General features: G+C 48.9%; 1 protein-coding gene across 1 annotated transcript in view; it reads right to left on the reverse strand.

The window, feature by feature from the left end:
• Positions 1–12,020, reverse strand: part of LOC126571248 (mucin-5AC) — a 286,563-nt gene that overhangs the window by 65,182 nt on the left and 209,361 nt on the right. The gene's annotated exons all lie outside the window — the stretch shown is intronic.

The following is a 12,020-nucleotide window of genomic DNA, read 5'->3' on the forward strand; positions in this document are numbered from 1 at the left end:
GTTATTGTTATTATTACTCTAATCAATGGTCATTCAAAGAAGAAGAAGAAGAAGACGGTGAGGGGTATGTGCCGTGAACAGCAGAGTGTAACGCCTATTCTCCTGATAACGAAAGTAAACAAACGGTCATTCGATAATAAGTGCGAAATCACAACGGAACGGAATTAACGCGTATTTTTTTATCGCACTATTTGTTGTTGTAGGTTCGCTGGGGGCCTGTAATTTGTTTAATGAAAAGTATGGATAACAAATTTAATTTTATTCCCTTTTTTGATTGCAGTATTGAATGAGCAATTAGAGCGAGTGGGGTGGGTTTCGCGAGTGGAGTGTAGTCTACCGTTTTGGAGGAAGGCGAAGAGAAGGCCGCGCGCGCGTGAATTGTGCAAAAATAGGGCGCGCAACAGCACAGCACAGCCCAGCCCAGAGTGGAGTGAGTGAAAAGCCAAAAGAGCCCCCTGCGATCGCGACCAGTGCGCTTCAATTCGAAAATAGAGCAGCAGCAGTAGGCGCTGGGAAAATTGTTGCTCTTGTGGCTCGGTTCCTCTTCTCGTGGCGTTTGCCGGCGAAATCGACGAAACGAAAAGTGAATTAAAGTGCAAGGGAAAAAGGGGGGAATCCAGTGTTTGTGTGGGTAGCCAAGGGGTATTGAAGAAAGAGAGTGTGAGCGGGGGCAGGTGGGTGCATTTCCATCCTAGCGCCAGGTGTGTAAAAAGCGAAAAAAAAAGTGTTCAAAGTGCATCGTGAACCTCGGTTCGGAGAGCTGTTTCGATCCAGCGTCTTCTATTGAGTCATCGAGCGACAGAATTCAACGCAACACCCTCCCCCAAAAAGGTAAGTGGTCCCGGTCATCGTCTCTTTTGCGTTATTCCTGTGGCTGAATTCTATTATTAGTTCCGCGAGAAATTGTAGCGAACATGAGCACGTCTGTCGTCGGCCACTTTTGCCAAAAACACTCAAACAGCATCGTCTTCGATGTCGTCTTCTTGAGGGGGATGGTTACTTGGATTTACAATTATTCGACGAACGTTCTGCTGTGTTTGTTGCTAATCGTAGCATGCCCTCGGGGGGTTGGCGGACACTTGCTGCTCGGAACTGCTTCTTGGCGGGGATGTCTTGTGTCTGTCTTGTAGGAATATCTTACTGTCACTCACTGTCGCTGCGCCTCGCAATTAACGAGGCTTTGTTGTCGCACATTTTCGGACTAGAAGCAACAGCAGCAACAACACAATTACCGGAAATCGATCTGCCATTTCCGTACACGCTCCTCCCCTCATGCGCCTCCAATTACACGCTCAGACCCGTCCGGCGAACCAGTCCGTCAGAATTACTCGAGCACAGGGGGGGCAGCAAATGTTTTTGGTCAACCGGACTGTGCACGATGCTAGAACGGGGTGAATGACTGGGTGTGGGGGTAGCATGAAGGGGTTTCGTTGTTGACGAGTTCTCAGAACGCAATGTGCCACCGCGAAGAACAAAACACCTCCAACTCGGTAAGGTGCAAAAGGGGCTCACCATGCAGTTTGCGATTGCACAATGCACCGAATTGCAATATGACACTAGGAGGGTCCGCGGCTCTCGGTGTACGAAATGCAAAGCAACCTCAACCCAAGCAGAACCTTTGCACCTCAAAGCAGGCGTCAGGGAAATGTCTTGAAAATGAAAATAAAACTATTTTTAGCGGAGCGTCCTCCCGTTGCTTTGACGAGCTCGAAAAAAAGGGGAAAAAGTTTTAAAGGATGATGGATCCATTCCCCGGCCATCATCAGTGGTGATTGGATTTGATTCTATTTTGGCTTCATTAAGATCATAAACGGAAGCTTACGAGGCGAAATCTCAGCCGCGAAATGATCGGTCGGTCGATACTTTATTTAAATTCGATTATTAAACCTCCGGCTACGATGCTAGAGCATCAATCTCTTTGTATTTTCGATGGCACACTGCTTCCTGGCTTCACGGTATTCCGCTACATCCGAAGATGAGTGGGGCTGTCCAATGACAACCTCAGCGCAAACAGGAGACGAAGAAGAAGACGGTGCTGCTCTCGACAGATTATTCAAATTTCCATCCAAGTTGGCCACGCTGTTCGAACAGCGAAACCAGGGAGCAAACATTCAAATGCTGCTGCTGCTGCTTCCAGCGCATAAATCCATCTTCATTCGTTGGAACCATCGCTTCCCACCCGGTCCCCGGCAGTACACGGGGTGGTCCCCGGGAAAGGTAAATCGTAATAATGGCCAGCTATTTTTGGGCAAACCGTCCTGCTGGACGCCCTCGGTGAGGGGTTTGCGACACTCCGAAAGAGAGTGAGAGAGACACCTTGGGTGTGGACTCGAAGTCGGAGTCGCCTATCATCGCTGTCATCATCATCATTACCGGACCGGGTACCGGGCACATCATCTGGTGGTCGTCCCCCAAAGCATATATGACCATAAATTGCACTCACGGCTCCACCAGCAGCAGCACCTACTGGAGTCACCTTTTTTTTCACTGGGAAAGATAGATCGACGGTTCCACGGTCAAACTTCACGACAATCCGGTTCGGTTAGGCCGTAGCAAGCATAACAAACTCGCTACCAGCCCCGGGAATCATCGAACGTGGCCATGGTCGGCCGGGTTTGCTCTAGTTTGAATTTGAGCCAAACGCCTAATCCCAAGATCTGGACCAGTAGAAGAAGGTGGTGATCGTGGAGCAGTGCGAGGAGCGAGAGAGGAATTGAAATTTGCATAAAATTGATACGGTTCCTCGGAACACGTCGTGTGTTCGGTATTTGGTTGGTGGATCATCATTGGCCTGGCTGGCTGGCTGGCTGGCTGGCTGCGGGGGCTTTAATGCTCATATCGGGAAGGTATCGGGGAAATTGGATGATCAATTTATTTCTAGCGGGCACGCGGAGCACCCGATCCAAACACCCACATGTTTGTGGCCGGGCCGGATTGTTAGTGAAGCCCGCTAGCGTGGAATATATGGTGCATACGATCGCGTTCTGGGCTATCGATGACACACACCGAAACGATTGGGCCCTCGGCCTACGTTCGCTTGTTGCGTGACAGATTGCCTTTACCGCTAATATCCCTTTGGCACCATCGTGGCGGCCGCTCGATAAGAATGGAGGATTCCGGGGCGAACGCTTTCCGAGGAGTTGTTATTTGTGACGGCGATTATTGGTCCACCGCACGGCATGGCACGGCATGGCATGTTGCGATGTTTGGGATTCGAAATAGATTTTAATCAACTCAATCGTGCCCATCGAGGGCACCAAACGAGAGGAAGGTGTGCTGTGTATTCTGATAGAAAACTCGAACCAGAAAGGACACATACTTTTTCTTTTGGGTTATTCGCATGTTTTTGAACATAAATATGCGCTCGGTCACGCGTCTGCTGACGCCGCGATATGTTATCTATTTAAGCATCCTTGAGCAATCGTATCACCAACCTACGTCAGCGTCGCTGTCGCCTACGTCATAAAAGGCTGGCATGACGAGGCGGCCATGTGCGCTCCGCACAAATTAATATTATCAGAGCAAACATGTCGTTCGTAGCCTCCCGTAGCTCTCGTTTGCTGAAATCGATAAAATACTGCAGCGGCGAATTTTTGGTGGGGCGTTGAGAGCTCCTCTACGAGAGGCCCGTCGCCAATTAATTACCAATCTTTCGGGGACACAAAAGCCCCCGTTTCTTATCTTAGTAAACACAGCACGGAGGCCGAAAAAAAGAGCACACACTCGTAAAGATGTCCGTCCCGGCGGAAGGGTGGCATAGAACCTGGAAGGAAGGTAGAATCGCCCCGGTGGCGAGGTGCCAACGGCACGCGTGAGCAGTCGTCACACTCGACACGGGATCACGTTCTAGATGCTTCAAGAACGGTTCTCGGTTCCTTCCGCCTTTTCGGGTCACTCCTTGTGCCTTATGTGCTGGTGGAGAAAAAGGATACGCGATGGACGCGATGTGACGAAGGCGCGCAGACTCTCCTCTCTCTCTCTCTCTTTCTCTCTCTGTCTCTCCAGTTCGTTTACACAAGGCCGTTGACCATGGACTTGTTTTTGAGCATATTTTTTTCTCGTTATTTTCTATTTGTTTTGGGGCTAACTTGGGGAGCACAGAAAAATATGTTTTCGTCTCCATTCGTTGTTGTTCTATAGAGATCCTTAGTGAAGTACTTGATTCGCCCGCGGCGAATTTTATTTTTCGTATTTTTAGAACAAAATTTGCGTCACTAAAAGGTAGATAGACTCCTTTAATGAAATGTCCAAGGAGGGATAGTGGCTTCAATGAATGGAAGGTGTCGTCGCTTGTCGTGGAAGGTAATTTGCGACTCATCGAGACACATACACATAAGGCAGGTGGGGGCGCACAGCATGATATTGACTCCAATTATCGATCGAGTCTCGTCTCTTCCTCTCGGTGGTGCTCGGTGTATAAATAGAGCGCGAATGCTGCTCACACACCAAACAGGACCGCACTAAAAACACCAAAAATATGCCGCACATACAAAATCCTGCAGCATATATTTCAGGTCAACCTTCCAGACAGTCCTCTCTCTGTCTCTCACTCTCTCTCTCTCTCTCTCTCTCCGCTCGATACTCGCACTCCAGCCCCTCGTATTGGCGTGCCAATTTACCGCTACGCATAAGCCCCACGTTGGCATGCGTATGTCGTGGTGGTGGTTAGTAGCTAATAACGTAAATGCCGCGAGTTTGTGCCACTCCCTGTGGTGTGGAATCGTCGTCGTTGTCGTCGTCGCTGCTGCTACTGCCAGGAACCAGATTCTGCGCTGCAAACACCCACCACCTACGCGCAGTCATTGCCTCCCATTCAACCGTTATCAGTGAACAGGAGACCAGCACACACAGACGCACACATGGCGGCGGTCTAGTAGTCTCTGCGCTGTGGAGTCTGTGGGAAGTATTCTCCCGGAGCAGCGTTCTGGCCTTCGGGCTTCGGATTACTTCGTCTCGTGGTGCGTGGTGCCCTTCCTCGTCGTAGTAGTAGTAGTAGTAGTACTAGTGGTGGTCGTACGTAACAGTAGTACAGTGGCGAGTGAGGCTACTACCTCTCGCAGGACCCGGACCGGGGCACATGCGCACTTTATCGCTCCCGTACGCAGCAGCAGCAGCAGCATGCGATTTCGATGCTACTACTAGGTCCCAGCATCGCATCCGTAGCTACTCCATGGTCAGCTCTAGGTGATCAGTGGGAGCAGGTGATTAAAATGAAAATTTGGGGAAAATTTTATGAGCATCGAAAGGACACCATTTTGCCTTTGATCGATTCCCAAGATGCTTTCGTCGAAGTGCAGCATGATATGATAAGGCTGTACCATTGACAGCTGCACTGTATGCTGACTCTCTCATCGTTCTCTCTCTCTCTCTCGCTGTCATTGAACCGCGCCACCTTGTGCGAAAGGATGCATCGCAGCATGCCGGACCATGTGCATCCGTGCATCGAAGCGAATCAATGGAACGTTCTCGAATGAACAGAGAGAGAGAGAGCGAGAGAGAGAACGAGAACGCCAGAGACTGAAAACGAAAAGAGAGAAAGACGGGTCCTGGTGCCTGGGGCCCAACCGGTGCACCGGACACCAGAATGCAGCATAAATTTGGCGCATATGCTGCTACTGCTGGCGCTGGCGTGCGTACGATGGTTTTTTTTTCGGGCGTACTCGCATAGCGTACGCACGCGACACACACCAATGACGATGTGTGACGCACGGCAATTGCTGCGTAGTCATTGCCCTCGCCACCATTTCCCGGTTCTGGCTGGAAACTAGAATGAAGCCGAAGCAGAGGCGCGTAGAGGCCCGTTGTCCTCCCGGGTGCAGCAGCGACAATTGCGCAAATGCAGTACCGGAGCTGACCGGAGCTGAGCAGAGCTGAGCAGCTGCTGCTACGTTCAGGAGGAACCAGCAACCTGCAATGACCGTTTCCGGGACTCATCGAACCATGAACGCGGCCGTCCATCCATCCATTGTCGTGCTATTATCATCGCACTACCATCATCGATGATGATCATCGTGTGGCATCGGGTGCATTAGCAATTTGTTTCGCAAAATATGCACCACACCCTCCCTTGGGAGGTTGATGATTGTGTCGTCTGTAATGAGTGTATTTCATCGACGATGCACCCGGCATCAGCGGCAGCGCATATTGTGTTTTGTTGTACAGCCAGCGTCATGCTGACGAGATTTGCTTACACGATAATGCACGTGAATGAATCTATTGCATGGGAAATGGAGAAATGAAATGAAATTATTTGAAATTAATTTTAATTTTTTTTGTCATAAATACGACGTAGCATAAGTAAAGAGTATGGGGGAACTTGTCTATTCCCCGGGAAAGGTGCGAATGCATTCGTTTCCTCCGTCCGTCTGCCCGTTCTGAAACATCCATCCGCCGCGACAGGTTTTAGCAGCAGAGAAGAACCAGCTTACAGATCCCAGCTGGTTACGTTTGTTTCGACCGGAAATGGTTATCTTTTCGGCCGCGCAACATGCAAATGGACGTGCGAAATGGAAGGTTGGGAAAAAACGAGATTAAAACTAACGATGTCGTTCTGGTGACCAGGTGGAGCCGTTCGTTCGTAATTACTATCCATTAAATGGGTGGCGTTGCTGGAGGCTAATGAAATCATCGGCCCCACCGGTATTAGAAGCAACTGGTTCGCATCGGTGCTGGATCTGGATGGCTGGCGTAACTGGCTAACGCGGAATGCGTGTCGCATTAATTAGGTATTGATTTGGCATTTTATGTGCCTTCTTATGTGAACTGTTCACTGCCCCTGGGGGGATGATTGTGTTGATAGAGACTGATCAAAGCGATAGCCTTGGTTTCAATTAGCCATTAATGATGATAACAAGGTCACCGGGAGCGTTCGCTTTGATGTGTTTTCGATGATTTGTCGTTGGTAAAAGAAGATCTATAGACTTACGTTCTCGTGGTGTCAGTTTGAAGTTGAGTCATTGTCGTGATAAATTTAAGAGCCAAAATGCGATCCTATGCTCACTATTTGAACAAGTGGAGCGGTTTTTGCTTATTACTTTTCAACCAGCAAAGTCAATGTTTGTGTTTTGTTCTCGAGAAAAGTTCTGTAGATTGTCACAGTCGTTGGATTGGAAGAATTGGAAGACTTGTGACGACTGATAGAAGAGCTTGGTATTTGAAGTCGAATAGTAAGTCATCCAATGAGTAACGAATCGTTTCAAGGGAAACTGCAGCGATTAAGAAGGATCGTAGCACAGAAAGTCTGGTCTTTTTGAGAAGAAACAAGGCACGTAAAATACGAAATGAATCACTTTTAGAGGCAATAGATTTCATGAAAGGTTCTCAGTTGGACATTTATCCAGAAGTAGACGATTTATGGAGTATTTCGCAAGCATGACGCAATGCCTCACAGGCGCGTCACATAGTTTAGGGATCAGAATATGTTTTTGATTTTTTTATAGATGCTTGAGGGAAGTTTAGTATGAGTAATACTTAACGAAGTCACAGGTCCGACATTTAAAGTTTAAGAAAAGCCATAAATAAGGAGGATTTCACGTTGAGAACAGCTGGTGCATTTACTTTGTTAATTCCTTTGCCTTGGAGACTCCAACATATCATCCATTGGTCCGCTCCTTCATTTGTGGAAGTTACAATCGATAATCAATTGTGAGTTTGAAGCACTCTTTATTGGCCAATTGATGGATGGGTTGAGGGGTTTGGGTTTTCAATTAAAAACCCCCATCCCCTTCCCATTTCTGTGCCATTCGCTTGGCCGCGCCTCCATAAACCATCTCGTCTCTGCCAGAGAAAGGCACTCACGACGCCATACATTCTTAGCATGCCCTCCATTCTTCCCTCCAAGTGCAGTTCTCTCCACAAAGCACGGATGATCTGGTTGGAATTGAAAATTACCCTTTTTCTTTGAATAGAGCAGGGCGCGCGCCTCTTCAGCAAACGTGCGAACGTGCGTGATTCATCGCCGGTCTTGTGCCGGTTGCCGCCGGTTGAGCATTCTTTATTTTGAATGACGAGGGTGAGGCCTCCCCCACCCCCATAGAACCAACTGTCTACGGGAACCAGTGTGAATCATGGAAATGGAAATGGTTTCGTTATGTTTTTTTTTGCAGTAAGTTTGTTTTAAAAATAAATCTCACATACGACGGGGGAGACGGCGGCACGCACTGGTACGGTGTGGTATGCACATGACCATCAATGTGGGGTTTGCAGTCTCCTCCTCCTCCCCCGGGGAAGGACCTGACTGTTCTTTTGTTGCTCCTCTCAAGTGGGCTCAGCAGTAGTAGAAAAAAAGGGGTTTGTTCTTTCGCGGTTTTGCGTTTGTTCAAGGAACGCACCGCACAAAGCACCGGAAGTACACGTTACACGAGGCGACGCGACGCAACGTAGAAAGGAGGGAAGAGATGGCTAGGGGAAGTGCTGACTCCACACCCACCCCTTGCGGTTTTTTCAGCTGAAAATCACTTGGAACTCTCCCGGATCCCGGAGGTGTGGATCGGTTTTCATCGCGGTTCTCGAGTGTTGCGCGCTCCTCACGCTCTTGACGACGGCCGTACATTGACCAGCTGACTCAGCATTCTAGCGAATCGAGAAACGATTCTATTCCCTTGAAATGCTATAACCTAATCCCCTGTTTAACGGTTTGCCACGTTCCCGCTATTACTTGAATTGATCACAATAATACAAAACAACAACAGCAGCAGCTCAGTGATCAGTAATTGCGTCGCATTTCGATGAAATTGCTGACATGCGCCTGCACTCACTGCGTGCGCTGTTAACGCACATCTGTGTCCTTGACACTTTTCCAGTTTGAGTGAGTTGTCTTCTCGCGAAAGAGAGGGTGCGTCGCTGTCGTTGGATAGCGAACGCACACAGCGGACAAGAGGCCTCGTGACAGACGGATGCAAATTGGCAGCATCACCCCCGTTCTCCCTCTCTCGCTGGAGCGTGCACTGCGGCGAGGTCGGATAATTGCAGTTATAAATCACGTGCACGAGAAAATGGCGGAATAATGATGCGAAATGTTGTTTGTTTCTCGTGCACCGAATACGCTGTGTCCGCCTTTAATTATGTTGCCTCATAATGACGGATTGACGCTGCTTTTAATTACTCTCTCTCTCTCTCTCTCTCTCTTGTTTGTCTTGGAAATTCATTGATCAGACACAAAAAAAAAATGGTGCAAAGATTCTGTGCCCAGCAATAATCCTCAAAATACTACTGAATGGCAATGGTTAATAATTCTTTTCGTTTTCCTCCTTCTCCCCGCTTTCTCTTTCCAGGTACGTCGCCGTCGGTCGGTCGGTTTTTTTATTGGGCCAAACCGTTTTCTCCGGTTTCCGAATGTCGTTTCTACTATTAGCAGAAGCAGCTGGCGCATTTCGAGCGTTTTCTCTTTTTCTTTTTTTGCTGTTGTCGTTAATACATCAAATCGCGATCGCGAGCGCCCAGGGCACGGCACGTTGTGGTAAGTTTGGCGGGATCCAAATCCATACCATATTGCCCTCAATGACACAGTGCTCGGCTTGGAAAATTTGGATTGAAATCATCGGCTTATTACTGGCACGATCTTTGGTGTGTTACGCCAGGTGTGAGGTGCGTCGCAACATAATTGCGCAGAATGCCATTTGCTCTTACTCGCCTTATTTCTGGGCCTCTCCGAACCTTACAGGTGACCGCAGTGGCGCAGTGTAAAGTGTATTCCGCGTTTCCATTCCATTCCCCCACCTCTCCGTGGTTCCACGCGTGCCACGTGATCTGTGTGTCTCTCGTTCGGTGTTTGGCCGGCCTTCGGCAGGCCTGTTTTGGTTTGGTTTGGTTGCCTGGCTTGTGGAGCCGAAGCCGCCGCGTTGCGTTTTGCGCGCAGCCAACACCAATCCGGTCAGTGACGTCACGAATGTGTGGCGCGAGCGGTCATCGCCGCCAAAGAGAGAAGGGGGGGGGTGGGGGGGGGGGGGGTAGGGAGGTAAATAGCGGACAACGAGTGCGTCATCATCATCATCATCGTCGTGCTGTGGTGTGGTGCCACGCATCGCACCTGGACCGCGGCCGTTGGTGTAGTGGTGTGATCGCGATCGCGGCAGGTGAACCTAACTCTTTCCACCGTTTCCCGCCCCACCGCCCCCTTGGACCCCTCTCTTCCGGAATGAACCACCTCAATGAACCACGCGAGAAGTGCGCGAAACAAAACAAAACAGATCGCGATCGCGTGTGCGGGCGAGAGCACGCGAGGAAAAGAGAACGGCGATCGCCGGGACGAATTGCCGGTTTGTACACCGGGGGGAACACCGGACCGGGCCGGGAGGGAAGCTGGGAGTTGTTCTGGAATTTTAATTCACTGCCCGCCCTTTCCATTCCTTCTCCCTCACTAGCTGTCGCACCACGGTGCTGCTGATGCTGTTGGTCGGCCGCCATCGCAGAAACGCAAAAGAATGTGTGTCGCGCGACGCACAGCACGGCACGGCTCCGGTTGGTTGGCTTGGTGAAGCGCGAACGAAGGTGACAATGCGCGGTGGCGACCTCGAGAAATCCCCGAAAAAAAGGTGTCCCATAGCAGCAGCAGCAGCAGCCAGCATCTTGGGCGATGATGATCGAGGTCGTTATTCCAATCTGCGTTTCCATGCTCGGCTACGTTCTCGGTGTATAGAAAGCTCAGTAGCACCAATGCTAGGAAGATCGGTTTTTGGTCGTTGGATTTGATAAGATACTTTTTATTACGAAAAGTTCCTTTATTAATTCGATAGACGGGCGCTCCTTCATTAATGATCTAAAAGCAGGTTTCTTTTTTACTTTTATTCGCGTAAAGGGTGATTTGTAATTGTTGCAACTACTTCATTTATTTATCGAACATATTTTACTTCAGAAATCTTCTAACGAAGTTCCAAGAATTGATAGCGCAGCGTAATAAAATTCTTTTAATAGAATTCTTTGCTGCGATTACTTCTATCAGAAGACTTCTATCAGTATTTCATTCCCCGCAAATGTGTTACTCACAAGAGTGTGGCTTGAGTTTAAAGCGTCCACTCCCTTATCGTTGGACAGTGTCATAGGATTCTATGCAAATGTGACACATCGTGCTAGGGGATTCTTTCGTTGACTATCCGTGCGATCAGAGAGCTTCCGTTCGGTGTTGTTAGTCAACCACTTTGCCTACGCATGTCGCACAGTGAGCATCTGCTCACGTCGTTTATCACGGAACAGGGATCGCTGTGTGTCAGGGTCACAGCTCGAGATCGACGCCACCGCGAATACCGGAACTTCGGTGAACACTGTGTCTGTGATCGTAGTGGGGAGTGCCGATGTTAGCGATAGTATCGTTGCTGGTTGAAGGTCAGACCAAGATGGTCCTAGGCCATGTTATAGCCCACGTTTGACGACCTGTGGTGGTGTCGGTGACAGTGTTTAAGATGCCTACGCACTCCATTAGGCACCAGTTTCTATCAAATGAACGAATTTCTAGCGTAGTGTGAAATGAAGTGGCATTAAATGATGGCAGACCTGGAAACAAACAAAAAATGTCACCTGGAAATGAGAAATATTAGCAAGAAGTGAATCCATTTCCACGATTTTCTTCCGCCTTCGACAGGAAGGGCTAATTCCAAACGGATGTCCGCACGAGAAGTACTTCTAGGAGTACGGTACTTGATGCACGGGGCAGTCCGCCTAGATCACAACAAGAATAATGTTTCACATTAACCGGTGATGCCGTTGATCGGTGATCATCGTGATGATGGTAAAGGGAAATTGTTTTCGTATTGTATTTTGATCTAATTAGACGCAGCATGAGTTTGTGATTTTTCCTTCCCTTTCGTATGTTTTTAAACCGGATCATGCTCCTCGGCCTGCTACTGAGTCACGAGAAATGATTTAAGTTGATTTGGATTTTTTTTTAAATTTTCAAATGGATCTTCCAGCGTCTTTAGTATAGTATCCAGCGTTTTTAGTACAGCAGCCACTGGCGTAGAGCTCTAGCCGCACTCCAGCGTAACCGCTCTTTCAGCAAACCGATGCGAGAGACGACGACGCAATCC

Source organism: Anopheles aquasalis, chromosome 2 (assembly GCF_943734665.1).
Source record: "Anopheles aquasalis chromosome 2, idAnoAquaMG_Q_19, whole genome shotgun sequence".
NCBI lineage: Eukaryota > Metazoa > Arthropoda > Insecta > Diptera > Culicidae > Anopheles > Anopheles aquasalis.